Here is a 22,863-nt window from a genome sequence, read left to right as displayed (position 1 = left end):
TGATTTTAACAAACTCAGAAAGTACCTAGGAAAGATTCCATGGATGAAAATCCTAAAGGGAAAAACAATTCAAGAAGCATAGGAAACTTTGAAAAATATTAATTCCAAACAAGAAATCCAAGAAGAAAGCTGTATGGTTGCACAAAGATTTCTCTGATAAACTGAAGGATAAAAAGATTAAGTACAAAAATGGAAAGAGGGATACATTAATAAGGCAGAATATCAGCAGATAACCCAAATCTGCAAAGATGAAGTCAGGAAAGCAAAGGTTCAGTATGAACAAAGACTTGCAACAAAAGTCATAGATAATTTTAAAAAGTTTCTTTCAATATATAAATAACTAGAAAAAAGTCAAGAAAACAGTCAGTCCACTAAAGAGAGAAGATGGCAAGGAAGTAACAGGCAAGAGAGAAAGCAGACCTGCTTAATTCATTCTTTGCATCAGTCTTCATGCAAAAAGAAACTATAGCCCAACCTACCAAAAACATAACCTTAAGGACTAGAAATAAAAATTAAAATAAGCAAGAAAATGGTAAGAGAACAGCTTTCTGATCTTGACGAATATAAATCACCAGGACTTGATTTGTACCAAAGGTACAAGTACAGATCAGGCAAGACCTGGCTCAAAAATAATAAGTGTGAAAGGGACCTTGGAGTCCTACTGGACAATCACTTAAATATGAGCCAGTACTGTGCAGCAGCAGCCAAAAAAGCTAATACAATCCTGGGTTGTATAAACAGAAGCATAGAATCATAATCACATGAAATATTAGTACCATTTTATAAAACCTTAGTAAGACCACACCTGGAATACTGCATTCAGTTTTGATCACCACATTACAAAAAAGATGTTGAGACTTTGGAAAAAGTGCAGAGAAGAGCAACTAGGATAATTAAAGGTCTGCAACTAAAACATATCAAGAATGATTATAGGAACTGGGTATGGCTAGTCTAGAGAAAAGAAGGACTGGGGTGACTTGACAGTAATATTCCAGTATCTGAGGGACTGCCACAAAGAAGAGGGGGTCAAATTATTCTGCAAAGCACCAAAGGGCAGGACAAGTAACAATGGATGGAAACTAATCAAGGAGAGAAGCAACCTGGAATTAAGGAGAAACTTCGTAACAGTGAGAACAATTAACCAGTGGAACATCTTGACTTCAGAAGTTGTGGGTGCTTCATCAGTGGAGATTTTTAAGAAGAGACTGGACAGTCACTTGACTCAAATTATGTAAGGTCTTCTGCTTGAGCAGGGGGTTGGACTCAACGACCTCCAAGATCCTCTCCAGCTCTATTCTGATTGCTTTCTATGTGGTTACTAGAGGTCAAAAACAACCTGATGACACACCAGTTATTATTGTATCCTAAGTAATATAGGGTTTCCTGCCTGAGCAGGGTTTAGACTAGATGACTTCCAAAGTCCCTTCCAACTTTGTTTTTGTTGTTGTTGTTATTATTATTGATATTGTCAGGGAAGGCATACAGGGGAATGGAAAATTGGAAAAAGTGCAGGAATTGCCATGTGGTCAGAGAAGGTGCACTGGGGCAATACAGGTCAGGGAGAGTACATGAGGGTGCTCAAGAGGTGCTGCATGAGTTGGACAAAGTACATGGGGGATGGCACTGGATGAAAAGGGTGCATGGGGTTCCTTCCTCTGTCTTCCTTCCTTTTTCTTCCCAGGAGGCAGGTAAGTGGTTGTTGCTGGATGGGGGAGGGAGCAAAGGATTGCAAGACTGACTTGGAAACTATCACAGAACATTGAAAAAGAAGAGTGCATGACTACAGCAGAGCCCACAAGTAGCCAGCAGCATGAAAGAGCCACAATTTTCCCACATTTCATTCCCTTGGGAGTCATGGGTCCTGGATTTTGGACTCATTTTGTAAGTTAGTCCATTTGAGGTACCTTGGTTCAAAACTTGTTGCCCTGCAATGCACTAGTTTGCCCAGTTAAAATCACGACAGTGAAAGTTTTAGTATTACATAGATTAATTTTATTATTCTCAACTATGGAGACAACAGCTGAAACAAAATATCACTATTTATCATATCTTTATAATAATAGTAAGCAATTTACAAGCACTAAGCGCAGTAATTAGTAAAAATCTGCTAGTTATTGCAAACAGCTTTAAATAGAAAATACTACTTACAGAGCAAGCATCTATCACAAATATGGATAAACTGGATAAAAAATGAAATAGGAATAAAAGCCAGCTGGGTGACTTTGGTCTTAATTTTATAGAAATATTTTGGAAGGTCCTGAAGTTCATGTTAGAAACCTTCCAATAGCCCTGAGTTGAAGTTGTTGAAGTTGAAGAAGTGGAAAAATGGTTAAAATTCCTCCAAGCTGATGTGCAAGATTGATCAACAGTTATCTGAAACATTTGTTATTGTTATAAAAGGTGGGTACAAAGCTACTGAAAGCAAAGGTTCACATACTTTGTAGCTTTTGATCTTTTCCACAATAAATCAATGAACAAGTATGTTTTTTACTGCTTTGTTTCATTGCACTTTATCTAGTTTTAGACTTAAGTGAAGAGCCGATCACATTTTAGGTCATATTTATGCAGAAATATTGAATTTTCAAAAGGGTTCCCAAACTTTTAAGTGACTGTTGTAGTTACTGAAAATAAATTCTACTAAATTCAGTGAAACTTATATTGGAACAATTTACACTGTAAGACTCAATCTCATGTCTACTTACTGGAAAGTAAATTTTACTAAGAAGGATTTATTCCCAGATAAATACAAGTACAGTAAGGAAGAATGTAACATCAGTTTTACTGAATGCAATCATTTATTAAATCAATCTCCAACATGAAGTCCTGCATTTTGAGTTGGGATAACTGTTCCCTGTTATCTGGGAATTCTATGCACTGCAGTCCTAACTTAGACATTAGGGAATTAGGGAAAGTAACTAACATGCTAAAGATATCTATATAACATTCACCATTTGTTAGCATGGCCATATCTAACTTTGTGTTCAATGGAAGCATGAAAATGAATGTCAGCTCTTGGAGAGCAGCAGTACTTAACAGCCAAAGTTTTATCTTGTCTGTGAGCTTTCCAGAGGCATCTGGTTTGCCAGTGTAGGAAGCAGATGGCTCTTATTCCGAATGGTTATGGGGACTATATAATCTTTGGTCTAATTCAACACAATTCATTGGGGGGGGAGGAGAGAGGAAGAAGGGAGGGAGAGAGAATAGTTCCTCCCTTATGAACAAGAATCTATACTCATTTCTTCTTTGCAGTTTAATACCCTAATAACATAGTTTATCTAGCTTGATTTAAATATTGTTAATTTTTGCAAGTAAGAAGCAGATATGAGTGTGATGCAATTATTAAGGTATTAAACTAGAATTCGGAATGCCTGCATTAATCCTCAATCCTCATCCTGAATTTGGGCCAGTTCCTTTCTTTTTCTTTTTCTTGGTTGTATGTTGTTGTGTAACATGAAAAGATAACTTGAGCTCTAGAAAAAAGTGCAAGATAGGTAGGTGCAGCAAGCAAATTAAAAATGAGCATTATTTGAATATTGTAGCTTTATAACCTTTTATTGTAGAAAATTATTTTTGCTAAATCAGTAAGAAAAAAAGGTGAAAACCTGAAAAGCATATATAGCTAACAAAAATATACAAAAAAGTAGAATAACCAACAAAATTATTAAAGTGATGTTTTAAAGTCTTCTAAAAAATATCCTGTGAGTGGCAGGGATCTGAAGATTTTTACATGCATTATACATTCTGTAGTCTTCATGCTTGCAGATCGTCTTACAAAGCAAGCAATTTTTGAAACTGGACATTTTTCCAAAAGTAACTCACCTATGAAAATCTTGAAAGAAAATAATGTTCTAAATTCTACCTAAATCTTAGGATGGATATAAATATAAATATAAATAAATTGAATCCCAGCTATGGTAGAAAAATGGAAATATTATATAGCTATAATGATTGAATTAGAATAACAGTGAATAATAAAATGAAGTTTATATGCCACTGCAAAAAAATTAGATTGCTTAATTAACATTTGTATTTTGTATTGGTTGTTTTGTATTGGTTTTGTATTGGTTGTTTTTTATTGTTGTTAGCCGCCCTGAGTCCTTCGGGAGATAGGGCGGCATATAAGTCCCAAAAATAAATAAATAAATAAATAAATTTGGAAATCATATAAAACCAAAACATAAAGCAAAATAGTATTAGTAGAAATCATATGGGGGAAATAAATTTACAAAAAATATCATATCATAAAGAAAACAGTAAAGAGGTAGACCTAAATAAACATGATGGAGCAAATGTATTAGAACATCTAGAAAGGAATCTCATGCACATTCGGTCTCCTTAAATTTTATCATAGACTACAAGGTATATAATTCTCAATTTACGACCATATGTTCAGTGACCGTTCAAGGTTGTAACATGACTGCTCGCTATAGGCAACCATTATGGATTCAGGTTTAGAAATGTGTTTTTGTCCTCATTAAGTGCCATCATGAAAAAATATTTTTTCAGTAACTTTTGTATGAAAAGCAAAATATTTAATAATTTTGAAATACATCTTTTAAAAATAGATCATATATAAACATTAAAAGCTTACACAAGGGGACGAGGAGTGACATGATAGCAGTGTTCCAATATCTCAGGAAGAAGAGGGAGTCAAGCTATTCTCCAAAGTGCCTGAAGGCAGGACAAGAAGCAACGGATGGAAACTAATCAAGGGGAAAAGCAACCTAGAACTAAGGAGAAACTTCCTGACAGTTAGAACAACTAACCAGTGGAACAACCTGCCTCCAGAGCCGCGTGTTGCTGACCCATGGTATAGGTGGTACCTTGCTCAATAGTAGTAACTGTGAGAGGGATCTCGGAGTCCTAGTGAACAATCACTTAGATATGAGCCAGCAGTGTGCTGCAGTTGCCAAAAAAGCCAACACAGTGTTAGGCTGCGTTAACAGAGGGATTGAATCAAGATCACATGAAGTATTAATACCACTTTACAATGCCTTGGTAAGGCCACACTTGGAATACTGCATCCAGTTTTGGTCACCATGATGTAAAAAAGATGTTGAGACTCTAGAAAGACTATAGAGAAGAGCAACTAAGATGATTAGAGGTCTGGAGGCTAAAACATATGAGGAATGGTTGCTGGAATTGGGTATGTCTAGTTTAAAGAAGAGAAGGATGAGGGAGGACATGAGAGCAGTGTTCCAATATCTCAGGGGCTGCTACAAGGAAGCTGTTCTCCAAAGCGCCTGAAGGCAGGACAAGAAGCAACAGATGGAAACTAATCAAGGAGAGAAGCAACCTAGAACTAAGGAGAAACTTCCTTAGTTCCTGACAGTTAGAACAATTAATCAGTGGAACAACCTGCCTCCAGAAGCTGAATGCTCCAACACTGGAAGTTTTTAAGAAGAGACTGGACAGCCATTTGTCTGAAATAGTATAGGGTTTCCTGCCCGAGCAGAGGGTTGGACTAGATGACCTCCAAGGTCCCTTCCAACTTCTTCTTCTTCTTCTTCTTCTTCTTCTTCTTCTTCTTCTTCTTCTTCTTCTTCTTCTTCTTCTTCTTCTTCTTCTTCTTCTTCTTATTATTATTATTATTATTATTATTATTATTATTATTATTATTATTATTATTATTATTATTATTATTATTATATTTTAGACAATATATTTATCATGATTTTCTTTAAGTTAATAATGGGTAATTGTTTTATTTATTATCTCTGTGTTACCTGTTTTTGTCCTGTGTTAAACTGAACAGAAAATGTCCTGGTGTTATCAAGCTCCTCCTTCCTATGCCTTTGAATTTAGTTTGTTAATGATTTAAAATGTTTATTTAACAAAAAAAGTAGGGGAATGTCACAAATTGATTTGAACCCTCCTTGTAATCATATTTAATTTGTTTTTACAAATATAATGCTGCTATACGTTATTTCACTTTTATAGTTTCCTTTACTGTATTTTAACTCCTTAGGAATGGGAATTTTTATTATTGTGCCAATCTGTCCGTGTTAGTAACTAATTGATGGTAGAGTTCACACCTTAGAAACTCAAGGATTTATGTTACCATGGCTCCCTCTTTCTTCCCGCTGTAAATGCAAAAATCAAAAGGGGCCTGGTAGCACCTTTTCAGACTAACACATTTTATTAAAAGGCATAGGCTTTCCTGAACTGTAGCTCACTTCATCAGATGCACGGATGAAAAGTGCTACCAGACTTCTGATTTTTACTACTTAGATTAACAGAAATCTCCTTCTACAAAGCTGTAAATGCAGGGTTAGTCTACTTGAATAATAATTAAGACCTTGGCTTATGTTACCTATCAAAGCTGCCGTGTTGCATTTCTAGGAAGTTACCTGCAATATTTTCCAACCATAAAACACCCTTGTCTCTGTTGGTGATCATCTTGTTTCCCTTTTGGATTGGAAAGCAATTCTTTCTGTATTTGGGATCTGCTGGCCTGTGCACATACTCAAAACTGTACTTGTTCAAAATTCTATACAAGATCTATATCAGGGGTGTCAAACTGCCGTCCCATGGGCCAGATGTGTCACGCCGTGCTCACCTCATTGCCAGCAATGGGAAAAAAGTCACGATACGTCGAGACACATCACATGACGTCGCGAATTTGACACCCGTGATCTATATAATATTGCAACTCTTGCTATTTGCTTGATTGCAGACAAAAACATGACTCATTCAACAAATTCTGAAATAATAATTGTTTGGGTTCTCTTCAGTTTTTTGTTTTCTTGCTGAGTTACTTTTGTAGATACAGTAGGAACAAAAAATGCCTCGTTGTGCAGGATATTCCAGAATTGAGGAATCACTGAAAAGATCCATTGCAAAGCAAATACACATAATTTAGGACAGAAATAGATAACTATGTTAGAAATCTATACAGATAATCTTCAACTTATGACCACAATTGAGCCCAAAATTTATGCTGCTGAAAAATTTGTTAAGTGAGTTTTGCTCAATTTTACGACTTTTCTTGTCACATTTGTTAAGTGAATCACTGCAGTTGTTAAATTAGTAGCAATGTTATTAAGTGAATCTGGTTTCCCCACTGACTTTGCTTGTCAGAAGGTTGCAAAAGGTGATCACATGATTCCAGAAATCTGCAACTATTATAAATGTGAATCAGTTGTCAAGCATCCAAATGTAAATCATGTGAGCATGGAGATGCTGAAACGGTCATAAGTGTGAAGAATGGTCATAAGTCATTTTTTTCAATGCCATTATAACTTCAAATGGTTACTAAGTGAATTGTTGCAAGTTGAGGACTACCTGCATTTCAAATTGAAATTGGAAAGAAAGTATTACACAATATTAAGGACATAACATAATCATTATTTCTAGTCAATGCCCTTAGTCCCATATTTTTTTTAGTAAATGAACTTTCAGGACTTCAAGGACAGATCCATGTATCACAGACTAAAGTAATTTGGACAGGATCCTGTAGAACAGGGATGTCAAACTGCTGGCCCATGGGCCGCACACGTTATCCAGAAGCTGCACCCACTCCATTGCCGGCGATGGCAAAACCGTCCCGATACGTTGCGTGACGTCACAAGTTTGACATGTCTGCTGTAGAATGTCAATAATCAAATAATATGAAATTTAAATTTCACAAGAATCAATTCATGCACTGACCCTCCTAACAAACCTGCTTGTCATCTTAAGCAACAGTTTACTAAAGCCACCTTAAATATTCCCACTGTGCCTTAGGCAATGAAACCTGAAATTGCAACAGGCCAAACTGGAGCAAATAAATGACATCCAGAAGCAAGATGCTTGCATTAATGAGTTGCATAAATATACAGTATCCCATGTGATCATAAATTTAGCTTGTAGTGTTTGTGGGCCAGCAAGTATCTCTCATTAATCAGCCTGAAATGTTTTACATTACCCTGAACTCTAGCAATGTAAGAGAGTAAAATGTATTAAAATTAAAAAAAATCTGAAATTAATAAAATTGGTAAAGAAATAAAAAAATGACTTAATTCTTTGGCTCAGCAATTTCAGTAACTTAAGCATAATATAAAAGTATTGCATTGGAGTTTCTTGAGCCATCAGAAATTTCCCAGGTAATTTTTTTTCAGTTTGCTTGACTGTATAGTGCTTTTATACTGTATAAAGGTAAAGGTAAAGTTTCCCCCGCACATGCGTGCTAGTCGTTTCCGACTCTAGGGGCCGGTGGTCATCTCCGTTTCAAAGCCGAAGAGCCAGCGCTTGTCCGAGGACGTCTCCATGGTCATGTGGCCAGCATGACTAGACGCCAAAGGCGCATGGAACGCTGTTACCTTCCCACCGTAGTGGTCCCTATTTTTCTACTTTCATTTTATGTGCTTTCGAACTGCTAGGTTGGCAGAAGCTGGGACGAGTAACGGGCGCTCACTCTGTTATGCGGCACTCGGGATTTGACCCGCCAAACAGACGACCTTCTGATCGACAAGCTCAGCGTCCTAACCCACTGAGCCACCGCGTCCCTCTTTATACTGTATAAGACCTATTAAAGTAATATATGCAGCCCTGAACCATTGTAAACTTTACAGGATATAAGGCAGGGTATAATAATTGAAAGCGGTTAAAAAAATGCTGATTCTGAATTGAGATTCAGATTCAAATTCAAATTCAAATGATGAATTAACTTTGCCTTCTTAGCTTTCTTCTGCCTAACAAATTCTTAAATGATACCGCTACAATGAGTTTGTTAAAACATTGGTTAAGAATCCAATTCAGTTTTCAAAACAAATGATGAATTACATGATGGAAAAAAGTAAATTTCGTTCTACAGCTCTGTCAAGCACAATTTAGCATCACTATACTGTAAACAATGGCTCTAGATCTAAGTACCAATTCCCAAGGGAAACAGTTTTAAGATCTCGTTTAGCCCAAGCACCGGAAACATTAATTGAATACTTTTTTTCATTGATGTACTATTGATTCTCCCTTTTCAACATATATGATAAGGCAAGAAATACACAGATTTATCAGGAAGCAAAAAGATGCAAAACAAATGTTGCATTATTATGGTATAAGCTTTGTAAGAAATAGTTTGCTATATTTCATAATTGAATGCAGTTATTTAAGTTGTATGTTAAAAAATAAAGTCAAGGATAGACTATATTAACATTGTTCAAATTAATTATAATGTAGGAAAGAAGTCATGACCTGCTGAATAGTGTAGAATATGAAAACAACTGAACAACATACTTTTTAATGACAAAAATAACACATGTTCCTAAGCTTGTAAGCCGCCCTGAGTCTTCGGAGAAGGGTGGGATATAAATGGAATTAAAATAAAAAAAAATAATCTCTGGAAAATAATTGGTGGGAATTCAGGGTTGACACAATCTTAATTTTTATTCCTGTTTCAGATTTGAAACAAAGTAATTTAAAGTACAGGCAGGATTTCGAAGAGGCAGAGGAACTAGAGATCAAATTGCTAACATACGCTGGATCATGGAGAAAGCTAGAGAGTTCCAGAAAAACATCTACTTCTGCTTCATTGACTATGCTAAAGCCTTTGATTGTGTGGATCATAACAAACTCTGGCAAGTCCTTAAAGAGATGGGCATACCAGACCATCTTATTTGTCTCTTGAGAAATCTATATGCGGGCCAAGAAGCAACAGTGAGAACTGGACACGGAACCACTGATTGGTTCAAAATTGGGAAAGGAGTCCGGCAAGGCTGTATACTGTCGCCTTGCCTATTTAACTTATATGCAGAGCACATCATGAGAAAGGCAGGGCTAGATGAATCAAAAGTTGGAATTAAGATTGCCGGAAGAAACATCAACAACCTAAGATATGCAGATGATACCACTCTAATGGCAGAAAGTGAAGAAGAGCTAAAGAGCCTCTTGTTGCGGGTGAAGAAGGAGAGTGCAAAGCTTGGGTTGAAACTAAACATTAAGAAAACCAAGATCATGGCATCTGGCCCTCTCAATTCCTGGCAAATAGATGGAGAAGAAATGGAGGTAGTGACAGATTTTATTTTCCTGGGCTCCAAGATCACTGCAGATGGGGACTGTAGCCAAGAAATTAAAAGACGCTTGCTCCTTGGGAGGAAAGCCATGGCAAATCTAGACAGCACACTAAAAAGCAGAGACATCACCCTGCCAACAAAAGTGTGTATAGTCAAGGCTATGGTCTTCCCAGTTGCAATGTATGGCAGTGAAAGCTGGACCATAAGAAAGGCTGAGCGCCAAAGAATTGAAGCCTTTGAACTCTGGTGCTGAAGAAGACTCCTGCGAGTTCCTTGGACTGCAAGGCGATCAAACCGGTCAGTCCTAGAGGAGATCAACCCTGACTGCTCTTTAGAAGGCCAGATCCTGAAGCTAAAACTCAAATACTTTGGCCACCTAATGAGAAGGAAGGACCCACTGGAGAAGAGCCTCATGCTGGGAAAGATTGAGGGCAATAGAAGAAGGGGACGACAGAGAATGAGGTGGCTGGATGGAGTCACTGAAGCAGTAGGTGTGAGCTTAGATGGACTCCAGAAGATGGTAGAGGACAGGAAGGCCTGGAGGAACATTGTCCATAGGGTCGCGATGGGTCGGACACGACTTCGCAACTAACAACAACAAATTTAATCAGAACTAATTCAGTATACATAAAATCATTCCTTCATACATTTCTGCTGCTTTCTCTTTTCACTCACATCCTTCCAATATAATGCACTATTTTTTTTTACAATAACTATGTAAACATAGAGCTTTCAAATTCATATCCTCAAAATAAATACATGCATACTTTCAGTACATCTCAATAATCAAGAATGTCATATTTTCTTTTCCAGCCTAATAAACTTAATTTCATTTCAGTTGCATTTTCTGTTTCTATTATTTTAATATGACTATATCATATTTGCTTAGAATTAATTCTCATTGTGTTCAATGGGGCTTACTCCCTAGAAGGCACATTTAGATTTGCAGCTTCTACTGTAAAAGAAGCTACATATTTATATCCAATTACAATACAAATAAAGAAAATGTACTGTCAACACATCCCCTCACAAAAATAGAATGAGTAATTAAAAAGAAACTACTCTTCATAGTTTCTATGAAAAAGCACCAACAATAATAATGTTCAGATCAAGCTAATTTTTTCTTATTCTTTATTCATAGACTCACCTGATCTACCTGATCTTCATTCAGAGACTTTTCTTACTTCCTATCTCTTATTATGGTATTCCATTTTGTGTTAATCTACAAGGGCAAACTGTTAAATAAGTGCTAGCATATAAGCAATAAATCCTTTTTACACTGATTCAGTTTACTATCTTGCACTGAAAAAGAAGGTCTTTCCAAACTTTACAATCTTTGGCCTTAAGCTTAAAGCCTCGCATCTTTCCAGTCAATAATGAATTATAATGCCACCCTAGAAATATTCTCAGACCTTGCCTGTTTTTTCCAGTTTGAATGTCCGAATGGCTGATTCATGCTTCCATTATATCACAATTATATTTTTGTTTGGTATCCCTGTGTCTCTTACCAGTCATCTGCAGATGGTCTAAAAGCCACAGAACAAACTGTACCTCACATTAGTTCCATTTTATGGAATACATTCCACTTACCACAAGGCACAGACACTTTCACACAAGTTTTAAAGATCCTTCTTTTGCCAGTTATTTATTCTGAATGCTGAAAAACGAGGTCTCAATTTCTTGCTTCCTCTGAGTCTAAATACATAAATACAAAGGAAAAATTAGGTTTACCTTACAGCCATTAATTCTGTTCTCAGAAGAATTTATGCACACTTACTAGAGAGAGCTGCCAGATAACCAAGGTATTGTAACTTCACATCTAACACTGTGGTGAATTTTAGTCAGCCCATTGTGGTACAATTATACTACAAATGAAGCTTTTAAAAATTAAGAAAAGTTAACAGAAAACTAATTTCTAAAAGATAAATGGTAAAAATGAATTATATAATTTATATTTTAGGCAATTTTACAATGAGATTTTATTTTGATGTGAGGAAGAGGTTTGGGTATAACAACAGAATGGTAAGTAGTAAAAATGTTTTTTTCCCTGGAGAGATCACTTATTTAGGATTTGTACAGAAACTGACATGTTGATTTAACTGTTGTTCTACCTCAGGAGTCTTCAAACTTGGCCCTTTTATGACTTGTGGACTTCAATTCCCTGGCTGAGGAATTCTGGGAATTGAAGTTCACAAGTCATAAAAGGGCCAAGTTTGAAGACCCCTGTTTTACCTGGATATTCAAGGCTGCTCAGAAATTCTCATAGGTTTTGTTGCTTTTAATGTTTCGATTTCCTCCTTTTATTTCAGATGATTATCAGAGTAGGACATACTGGAAGCCCACTAGATAGGTAGCCCACTAGATAGGCAACTAGATTGGTAGTTACCTACGTCTGGGATAGCTGTGGTATGGACAACATAATTCACTATGCAATTAGCTTAGGATCCAGATGTTGTCTTATTTCTCACATAGGTAAGCAAGTCCTAGGATTCTTATCAGACTTTACCTTGAGCAATTTCACCTCCAAAAGGCTACCAGCTGTAATTCATTACTCAAACTAGGTAACATCATCAGTGTTAGTAAGGACTGCAGTTTGCTGTCACTTTATATGCTGGTGGCTTGCCCTGTCAGTGTTGGTGGGCATGATCTTAGAGATTCTTTGGTTGTGTTGTTCACTGTTGGCTCTTTGGCAATTTCTTGATTGGGATATTGTTTACTTGTTGTTGGTTTGATGTTAACTTGGAGTTAATCTATGCTGATCTTGGTGCTGATTGCTGGTGGAGAGGTGCTTGGGTCTTTTTGTTCCCTTTTGGGCTGGGTGATAGTCTCTTATGCATAGTCTGTAGATGTTGTTAATGTCTATGTATCTATTGATGGCTGATTTGTCAGAGTGCCAAGCTTTTAGAAATTCCCTGATATTTTTGCACTTGGCTTGGTCTTTCCCAATTGAAACTATGGTTAAATCTGTCTATATGTTGTGAAATTAAAGAATTTCCATTATGTCTTCTGACTGCTAGTTGATGTTCATGGATGCATTCTGCCAGTTTTCTGCCTATTTGTTCTACCCAGTGGTTGTTGCAGTCCTTAGATGTAATGCCTCCTATTTTTTCTTCTGGGGTTGTTGGATCTTTTGGTCTGCTTAGGATGTTTTGAAGGGCTTTAACTGGCTTGTGTGCTATGCTGATTCCATGTGGTTGTAGGAGTCTGTTTCTGGCATATTCTTGATGTATGGCAGTGTTTGTGTTGGTTGTGCTATATTGGGTGAGTGGTATTGGGTTTGATAAAGTTGCATGGTGTAGAAATAGTAGTCAAAATTAGCAGATTAAAATATTGTGGGATTTCCAAATACAAACTGGTCAAGTTTTGGCACATAATACCATATTTAACTTTGGTTGAAAAGAAGAAATTATGGATAATCAATGTGGCAATATGAGGGATAATAAAATAGAAGACAAAGAATTGGAGCAGATGAGACAATTCTGAAAATTGAAATTGAAAGATTATGGCATAAACCAACTTTGCAGCTACCAATGGTTACTGGCACACTGGATGCCATACAAAAAAATCTTTGACAGAAAATCTGCACATTGATATTTGTTAATTTCAAAAGACCGCATTACTTACATTCACACATATTCTATGTCAATACATTATGATATCCTAAGTTCTTGGGAAGATCTAAGGAAGAACTTGATGTGTACGAAGGCCAAATCCAGCTAAAGAACTGGCAAGCTGTGATTTCATAGTATTGTGTAAATCAGTGTTTTTCAACCTTTTTTGGGCAAAGGCACACTTGTTTCATGAAAAAAATCACGAGGCACTCCACCGTTTTCCGCACCGTTGGGCCTCCCCACGGTCGCTACACAAACGGTCGTAAGTTGAGGATGGCCTGTGTTCTCAAGGGGTTGGACTAGATGACCTCCAAGGTCCCTTCCAACTTATTATTATTATTATTATTATTATTATTATTATTATTATTATTATTATTATTAGCCTCTTTATTTTATTTTATTTTGGGGCTTTTGTTTGTTTGTTTTTGCTGTGAAGGAAAAGGAAAGCTTGCATTTCTTTTTAATTTATCTTTCTGTATTTTCTTTTTTCTCTTCTTTTCTTTCTTCCTTCCTTCCTTCCCTCTCTTCCCTCCCTCTCTTTTCTTTCTCTATCTTCCTTCCTTCCTTTCTCTCTCCCACTTTCTTTCCCTCCCTCTCTCAATTTCTTGCTTTCTACTTGTTGTGGAAATTGGAAGCTACTTGCATTTCTTTTTAATTTTTCTTTCTGCATTTTTCTCCTTCATTTATTTTTCTTTCTCTTTCTTTCTTTCTTTCTTTCTTTCTTTCTTTCTTTCTTTCTTTCCTTCTTTCTTTCTTTTCTCTTTCTTTCTTTTTCTTTTCTCTTTCTTTCTTTCTATCTTTCTTCCTTTCTTTCCTGCCTTTCTCTCTCCCACTTTCTTTCACTCCCTCTCCCGGTGCCCAGCCGAGGCCGTGCAACAGGCAACAGCCTCCTCAGGGCTCAGCCAGCCAGAACTCACCCTCCCGTCTAGCTCAGCCGCGGGCCACGGCCATCTTCTCCGGAGGGAGGTAAAAAAAAAATTTCCCACGGCATACCAGGCAACAGCTCGCGGCACACTAGTGTGCCGCGGAACAGCGGTTGAAAAACACTGGTGTAAATAATAATTTGTTAAACCTCTATGCTGCCCAACTCTCAATGACTTTAGAGAGCTCACAACAATCAAAGCAATTATACAACAATCAAACAAATGTAACACACTTTAATAGGCAATATAAGGCAATTTCTAAGTGAAGAAAGTCATATATAGTTAAGATATACAGTTGACTCTCTCCAAACAGAAGAACTTCTTCCATAGGCACAGAAAAGTAAGTAAAGTAAAGGATCTAGTAAGAAATTGAACAGAGTTTTCAATTTTCCTGACTTCTCCTCACTACAGATTTTAAGGAAAACAGGGAAGATAAATATAATTCAGTGCTTATTAATAGAGGTATCCTTCATAAACTTGCTAAATTCTTTTCAAAAATGCAATATTATGTTGTGTAAAAAAATTCCTCTACTTCCTGTTATTTCTTCTCTGTGGATTTATTGCTTATCCAGAATTGTGAGAAAATAATCTCTCTCCATTTACCCTCCTCATATAACTCATAACAGTATCTTAATCATTGTGTCCTTTCGTCCTCCTTTTCTTGTTAAATGAAAGTTCAACAGTTTCAGCCTTCCTCCTTAGGAAAATGCTCCTGCTGTTTTTTCTCATTCATTATGGGGATACAGAAATACAGATGATCTTGTAAATATTCTGTAAAAGGGGATAAACAAATTAAACTGAAATTCATGTTTTATAAAACTGTAAGTGAAACCTAAAAGCAGCACAAAAGTTTCAATGTGTATCAGTCAATCTTGGAATTGCATTCTTCAGACAGGAAGGTGGTGCAAAGTGTGGTGAGGATGGCTGAAAAGATTATTGGCAGTTCCCTCTCTTCCATCGAGACATAGCACAGAAGCGTTGCTTGAGCAGGGTCCCTAAGATTATCCTCTTCACAACCTGTTTTCTTTGTTACCTTCCGGGAGGAGACTTCCTGGTATCCGAAGCAGAACATCCAGATTCAGCCATAGTTTCATTCCATACAGCATTAACTTTGTGAACTCTCAAGCTTCCTCCTTCTGTTATATATTCAAGATGAACAGTATTTAATATTTATTTTTTATGTTTATGTATAGGTGTGGGTCTATACATATGCATATGTTTTATATAGTATATTTAGGTGTGTGTCATGTATGTGTTGACTTTGAGAGCGGGCAACTAAATTTCATTTTTGATGTGTGCTGTTGTGCCCACAGTAAAAAATGATGATAAATGTTATCTTATCTAAAAACACTGCATTAAAGATCAAACAGATAGATTACATCTTTAATGAAGAGGGATCCCATGATCCAAGAATGATAAAAATCATACCTAGTGTAGTGGCATAATTCCGATGATGACAGACAATTGGTTCAGCTTACCTAATCAGTGCCATCTCAATATTTTATATTCAGTATTTACTCTTGTTAAATAGGAATCCCAACTTTTGTTTTAACAAAATCATTAGAAGTTTTTGGAACCTTAAATGCGCAAGTCTTTTTCAAAGTTTCTGATCAGTATTAGCAGTGCTTTTTTTGTAAAAGAAAAAGGTGCCAGAACTCACACATGTCATACAACCCACCTTGCCTACCCTACAAGGTTCCATCCAAAAAAGATGCCGGAACTCCGTTCTGAGCGTTTTATGACAAAAAAAGCCCTGAGTATTAGTACCCTGATATGTTACTTACCACAGTGGATGACACTGTGATTTATTGATTCTTGTGATATTAAACTAGCCTTACTGACCACTGTAAAAACTGTAGTAAAATCGAGTCATGCATTGAGCCACTTAACAAATGCAATGACTAAAATTCCTGGCTCAGTTGTGGTTGTAAATTGAGAGTTAATTGTATATGCACAACATGTACATAGACTCTTATGAGTACAGCAGAATAATTATTTGTGACATATCATCCCCTTGGCCTATTTTGTAACATTCATAAATGTTTACATTCATAAAACAGGTAGGTGGTGGAGAATCTGTACTAGACTAGCACTCAAAATTCATTAGAGCAAACTTGTTTAGTATCTGTAGATATATGAACCAATTTTTTTAAAAAGAAATAACAGCTTAATATAGTTGCTTGCAAAAATATGCATGAAAATTTCTGATAAAAACAGAAAATAACAATATTAAAGGAAGAATTTAAATTGGGTCAACTTAGAAATGTTAGTTCAGCACTGTAGCACTGAATAGATAAAAGATATAAGTATGTTATTAGAAATCACTACATAGGATGACCACAGCCTTGAATCTTAAGCCTTGAATAAGTGACTCAGATTCATCTTTTTGATATGTAAAGACATACAATGAACATTTAGGGGGAAAGTCCTATTTTTAGCCCCTTTTCCAATAATTATTTCCAGATAAATTTATTTTTTTTCCAACCAGAACTATCCAGGGATTTATTTATTTTTTAAAAAAGACTTGTCCGTTTGACTCCTGAAGTCTGCCCGGACAAGTCCCTGAAGATTTTTTTGACAAGTTTTTGGAAATTCAGGAGTGGTTTGCCATTGCCTCTTCTCTAGGGCTGAGAGAAAGTGTCTGGTTTTATGCTTAACTGGTGTTATGATTAAGGCCAGCTAGAAATCATGGTCTCCAGGTTTCTAGCCTGATGGCTTAACAATTATACCAAACTGGTTCTCTTCCATTAGACCTGGATAAAAGAAAAACAAAACAAGTGTCTCCCACAGAATGTATCTTGATAGCACCATATTCCAGGAAGAAAAGAATCAATAAGCAGAATAAAATTTAAATTGCAAAATGTAATTTACACAGTACAAGTAGCCCTCTGTACCTCACTGTGATGATTAAATTCAACATCTTTTATCCAGGTACCGGTATATAAGAATCAGTGTGATTTTGGTTATTTTCAGAGCAGAACTCCTAGTGATTTATACTTTTTAAAAAATCTATATTGCACATTACTGGAACTGCTTAATTCTATCAGACATTTCAGTAATTTGAAATAGACACACATATCCAAAGGAAATTAATACATTAAGGAATTGCTGGCTTAAAACTACAAATAATTCTTAAAAGAAAGATTCCCAGGAATGTAATGTTTTATATTTGTTCAGGAGATTTGTCCATTAAAATATATTCATAACTAGGGAAACAGCGAGTGTGTATTCAGTCAGTAGAACAGACTCTGTCCTCAGGTAACCTCAAACAGCTGCCTTGAGCAAAAAGCGCTGTCTCTTCTTCGTCTCTGAAGCACTTAGTTCTCTCACATTCCTCCCCTTAGGAATGACAGTAATGCAAAACAGACCCTTCCTGTTGGTTGAGGAAGTGTCAATGCAGCACATCTAACAACAGGGCTGAACTTCTGTATGTTATAGATATGTGTTAAAGATGTATCTAAACCTTCCATTTGCTAAAAGAGAGGAAGCCCACAAACACCTGGCTTCTGTTAAATACGCCTTGGGATTTGATTATGTTTTCATTTCAAATACATTGCTAAAAAGATTTAACAAATGTGTCAGAAGCATCACAATTAAAATAAGGCATACTATATGATATAAAATATAAAATCCAAGATTTAATTATGTACAAGTTGTGGATCTTGCCCAGAAACTAGCAACATTAGTTGTATTCTGTTCCATTGACATGAGGTCTTAAAGTGTACACTCATCAGGGTGCAAAGGTATGGTGCTGTTTGCATATTATCTCAAGCACAAAGGCCAGAAGCCACCACATAGCCCCATTTATTCAGAGTGTCTATGAATCTTTTTGTACCCATGCACAGTCTATTCAGTGATTTCCATATTTCCCAGCTTTTGTCAGATCCGGGTGCCAGCTCCTCTGTTGGTTCCATCCAAGGCTGGTTCTTGTTGCGTTCCGTAGGGCCATAAATATATTTACTTTCCTTTAAAGCACCTTGTGGTTACATCTGGATGAAAAATAATGTTTTAGAAGAGTGATTTCTTTTCTTTTCTTTTCAGATTCATTAGCATGTTCCATAGAATTCTAGTGAGATGAAAGATTCTCAAGCTCCTCAAGAGATGAAGAATTCTACAGCAAAGCATCTCTCAAATTATTCACATAGCTGCACTAAACATATCAATTCCCTTCTTTCCGAGATTCTATTTCCATGATCAATCCTGCTGCAATTCTCTGAATCGGTTGTAGTTTGTATGAATATTTTGACAGATGGATTTCCCAGACTATGACATGGTATTTAAGGTGAGACTGACTAATGGGCAACAGAGCAGAAATTTTATTTTACCAAGAATTTGTATTTATTCAATTTAAAATTGCATTTGCTTTTTTACTAGCAATATTTTATTGTTGACTTATATTCATTTTATAAGCTCCTGTAGTTCCAGGATGCTTTCCACATGTCTTATTATCAAGCTAAATATTCTCCAAACTACATATTTATATTTGATTTTGTTTTTCTTAAGTGAAGGACTTCTCATTTACTTTTATTACCATTATGGAGCTACAATAAAAGACTATTAATTGGGTTTTTTCCACTTTGATAAGTATATATTCAGGATACTAAGAAAAAGTACTTTTTATACAATACATAAACTATGGGATCAACTGCCATCAGATTTATTGACAGATAGGCAGACAGATAAAATTTCACAAATTCATTGAGCATAAGGTTCTCAGTAGATAACTGATGGTCTGAATTAAAGGCAGCATGACTTAAACAGCAGTAATTAGGAAGTAAACATGAAAACGATTATTGTCAATGTGTTCTTGTATCTATTTGCAATACAAAACTCATTATAACAAAAATATAAAGATTACAACAAAATATAAAAGCAAAATAGATTAAGCAGGATTTCCTGAATCTGATCACCTCCAGATGGGATGAGCCTGGAAGTTATCTATCTGAGGATATCACCATCATCTTGTACTATCAAGATAGGTGATGGTTTTTGAAATTTAAAATTGCTTGGTTTGGTGTGATTTGGTTTACTTTCATCCTAAAAAGGACCTGAGGATTGTATCTTTGAGCCTTTCAACATTCTGATTTCCTCATGTATCATGACTTCTTGTTCTGCGATTATACACCACAGATGTAATCCTTTGAAAAATGTAAGGAATGGAAGAAATATTCTAGTCAAATTTACAACATTATTAAATGCATTTTGCATATGCCAAAAAGGATATTGAAATTGATGGAGTGACAACCTCTACTTCGTGATATGTTCTTCCTGTTAGATAACTCCAGGGGCATTTTCTAACTGGGCCAGGCAGAAAAACTTGATCATCATCATTCAAGACCCCAGAAAGAATCAGCAACTTTTTCTGAGTAGAAAATTCAGATTCCATATTGATACTCCAATTAATTACCATTACATTCATAAGTTTATAAAAACAAATTAATTATAGAACTGAGCCAATATGCTCTGCCCATTCCTCTGATATTCATAATTACTGCAATTTTAATTTTATAATTTTCCTAAGATACCAGGCAACTCATTTTTCTTCGGTGAATTCAATTCTTGATTTAGATGATTTAGAATACATATATCTTGCAGAAGAGGAAGCTTTTGCAAGATTACTAAAGGACTGGGATCAAAACCAAATTCAGCATTCTTGTCTTACAATACAACAGAGATTCACAATTGCGCTCTAAGGCCATTTTTTACAATTTAATTAAAATTTAACTATGATATCATTATGTTAACTGGAAGAAAAGTTTATTATTATTTTAAACATGTTTACTTTTTAATCAATTATGAAACTACTTTTCCCTCTGTACCTCATTGTGCAAACTTTCTTCTCTTTGTATAAGTTCCCTGTTTCTCTTTGGATTGCAATTTGATATAATTCTTTGATCTCTAACTTTTAGTGCTGTAGCTCATCTAGATATTTTCTTTTCCTTTCTCTTACTGCATAACCAACAGTTTACACTTCATTTCTGTTACTCAATCTTTTCCATTTCAGTTCATCCTTGCCTAGGTGAACTTTTATTTTTAACATAGGCCCTTTTGTCCTTCCTCATTTTTGACTCCCAGAAACGATAACAACACATATAGTTACTATTTTTGCAGGTAATTTATAAACTAAGGATATTACAGATAACAGGTAATAGATTTTTTTATCTATTTCAGCTAAAATAGTTGGAAACTACTTCCTGCAATTTCTGTAAGTAACATATAGCATAGTAGAAATTGTTGCACTTTAGATTAACAAATACAATATAAAGGTAGAGGTAAAGGTTCCCCTGCACACGTGTGCTAGTCATTTCCAACTCTAAGGGCCAGTGCTCATCTCCGTTTCAAAGCCGAAGAGCCAGCGCTTGTCCGAGGACGTCTCCGTGGTCATGTGGCCGGCATGACTAGATGCCAAACTCTTATTTACCATTGACCATTAGTAATTCAGATTCTTGTACACAGCATAAGGTTCAATAAATCTTTATAATCATTTAAATTGCCTGGATTTCCTAATTTTCCTCTCACTTGACAGAAAGGTATCAACTGATTGCTGTTCACCTTAAAATGATTATAGAATATATCAGTATGGAATGATGTCAATGTCAGTAAAAATTATTTCCACTAAAATGAAAAGGTTATAATCTCTCAGAAGGAAAACTGAAATATCTAATATGGAAAAAATGAGTATTAACAAATCTAAGAAAGGATATAGTGTATGTATTTCTCTATTTCAGAGAGAAGACATGTTTGTTTTCCACTCTTGGCGACTTTCAAAGTGTGAACTTCCAGAAATTTCCAGCCAGCATAGTACTGGTGAAAATTCTGGGAGAAGTCCACATCTTTGGAAATTGCTAAAATCCAAACACTGACTGACCTGCAACACACATGGAATACCGTATTTTCTTCCTTATTAAAAAGTATAATATATTTCTGATAATTCTAATAGTGTAATATTTTCTTCAATTTGAGATACCCCGTATATACTTGAGTATAAGCCGACTCGAGTATAAGCCGAGACCCCCAATTTCACCCCCCAAAACTGGAAAAAGTTGTTGACTTGAGTATAAGCCGATCCGCCGTTCTGCAAGCCTCCGCCGCTGGCGGAGGCTGGATCTGCGCTCTGCAAGCCTCTGCCGCCAGCAGAGGCTCGATCCGCCATTTTGCAAGCCTGAATACACAGGAATACCCTGTGTGGCCGCGGCTCTCGGGGAAGCCCTGGCTGTCCGCTTCCTCGCTCCACGCTGCCATTCGGGGCCCGCGCGTTCCCAGGGCAAATCGCGGCGCCCAGCAGGCGAGGAAACACGCCCGCTCCAGTCGCCCCTTCCCTCAGGAGACGCGAAGCAAGTGACCGCCCGGAGCTTACCGAGGACTTGCTTCGGTGCTTCCAGGATCGCGCGCACCTCTCCCAAGCCGCCGCCGTCCGGAGACCTGCCGAAGTTTGGGGAGGTTTGGGGAGGTGCGCGCGCACCTCCCCAAACCTCCCCAAACGTCGGCAGGTCTCCGGACCTCCGTGCCCTGCCTGCCTGCTTCTTTCCGCAGCGGAAAGAAGCAGGCAGGCAGGGCACGGAGGTCTGCTTCTTTCCGCTGCGGAAAGAAGCAGGCAAGCAGGGCGCGGAGGTCTGCTTCTTTCCGCAGCGGAAAGAAGCAGGCAGGCAGGGCACGGAGGTCTGCTTCTTTCTGCAGCTTGTCCGAGGACGTCTCCGTGGTCATGTGGCCGGCATGACTAGATGCCAAACTCTTATTTACCATTGACCATTAGTAATTCAGATTCTTGTACACAGCATAAGGTTCAATAAATCTTTATAATCATTTAAATTGCCTGGATTTCCTAATTTTCCTCTCACTTGACAGAAAGGTATCAACTGATTGCTGTTCACCTTAAAATGATTATAGAATATATCAGTATGGAATGATGTCAATGTCAGTAAAAATTATTTCCACTAAAATGAAAAGGTTATAATCTCTCAGAAGGAAAACTGAAATATCTAATATGGAAAAAATGAGTATTAACAAATCTAAGAAAGGATATAGTGTATGTATTTCTCTATTTCAGAGAGAAGACATGTTTGTTTTCCACTCTTGGCGACTTTCAAAGTGTGAACTTCCAGAAATTTCCAGCCAGCATAGTACTGGTGAAAATTCTGGGAGAAGTCCACATCTTTGGAAATTGCTAAAATCCAAACACTGACTGACCTGCAACACACATGGAATACCGTATTTTCTTCCTTATTAAAAAGTATAATATATTTCTGATAATTCTAATAGTGTAATATTTTCTTCAATTTGAGATACCCCGTATATACTTGAGTATAAGCCGACTCGAGTATAAGCCGAGACCCCCAATTT

At 36.6% G+C, this 22,863-nt stretch overlaps 1 long non-coding RNA gene across 1 annotated transcript in view; it reads right to left on the bottom strand.

Moving 5' to 3' along the window:
* Positions 1 to 11,579: 11,579 nt before the first annotated feature.
* Positions 11,580 to 22,863, bottom strand: part of LOC308667140 — a 178,702-nt gene continuing 167,418 nt past the window's right edge. The window contains exon 5 of the long non-coding RNA XR_014026239.1: positions 11,580 to 11,684. This is a non-coding gene — a long non-coding RNA (uncharacterized lncRNA). The remainder of the gene's footprint in view (positions 11,685 to 22,863) is intronic.

This window comes from Vipera berus (assembly GCF_964194415.1).
Source record: "Vipera berus genome assembly, chromosome: 4".
Taxonomy (NCBI): Eukaryota; Metazoa; Chordata; class Lepidosauria; order Squamata; family Viperidae; genus Vipera; species Vipera berus.
Note: the sequence above shows the minus strand (reverse complement) of the source record. Positions and strands in the feature narration are given on the sequence as shown.